The 891-nt window shown below is 38.0% G+C and overlaps 1 pseudogene; it reads right to left on the bottom strand.

The window, feature by feature from the left end:
* Positions 1-446: 446 nt before the first annotated feature.
* On the bottom strand, positions 447-543 carry LOC130037037 (uncharacterized; annotated as a pseudogene).
* Between the last annotated feature and the right edge of the window lie 348 nt (positions 544-891).

Below are 891 nucleotides of genomic sequence, written 5' to 3'. Positions count from 1 at the left end.
GTTGTTTTTACGTATTTTGCTGATCTGTCATTAGGAGCATATACATTGAGGAGGGTGAGTTCTTTCTGATGTACAGATCCCATGATCATTAAGAAATGACCTTCACTGTCTCTTATAACCTTTAGCCTGAAGTCCATGTGGTCTGATACTAGTATTGCCACTGCAGCTTTTTGGAGGTGTTCTTTTCTTGAAGAATCATTTTCTAGCCTTTGACTTTGAGCCCATGGTTGCTTTGATTATTCAGATGTGTTTCTTCCAGGCAGCAGAATGTTGGGTTCAATTTTCTATTTCATCCTGCCATCCTGTGCCTCTGAATTGGTGCATTTAGTCCATTGACATTGAGAGAGATCATTGTGATGGGGATTTTTGCTATCTTTATGTCGAAATTTGGAGTACTTGTGGGGCTTGTCTTAGCTTAAAGTAGCCCTGTTAATTCTTAATGCAACAAAAATATGGAACACTTTACAAGTTGGCCTGTCATCTCTGTGTAAGGATCATGCTAATCTCTATATCATTTCAATTTTAGTATATGTGTTGCCAAACTGAGTATAAGAGCTGATTTTTTTCCCCTATTTTTCTCTTCTGATTTCTTTGAGTGTTGTCCTTACTCACTCCTATGGCAGACAGTGATTCCCAATCTAGGAAGGTATTTCAAAGCAGCTTGAAGTGATAAATTTAGAACATTAATGTCCCAGAAGGAAAAGTATGGTTTTTACCATATTATCTTTTACCATACCCAGGGCATCAGTTTTGCAAAATAATCCTTTTGGAAGATGGAGAATCAGTGTTGTTTAATGCTCTTCCCTGAAATCTTCATTAAGAAAATTAAACTGGAGCCTTTTGCTATTCTCACCTCGGTCCCGTGTACATCTCCAGAAAACGGTGGATGAC

The sequence above is a fragment of the Sorex fumeus genome, unplaced genomic scaffold (assembly GCF_029834395.1).
Source record: "Sorex fumeus unplaced genomic scaffold, SorFum_2.1 ptg000070l, whole genome shotgun sequence".
Classification (NCBI taxonomy): domain Eukaryota; kingdom Metazoa; phylum Chordata; class Mammalia; order Eulipotyphla; family Soricidae; genus Sorex; species Sorex fumeus.
This window is presented reverse-complemented; position numbering and strand designations above follow the sequence as displayed.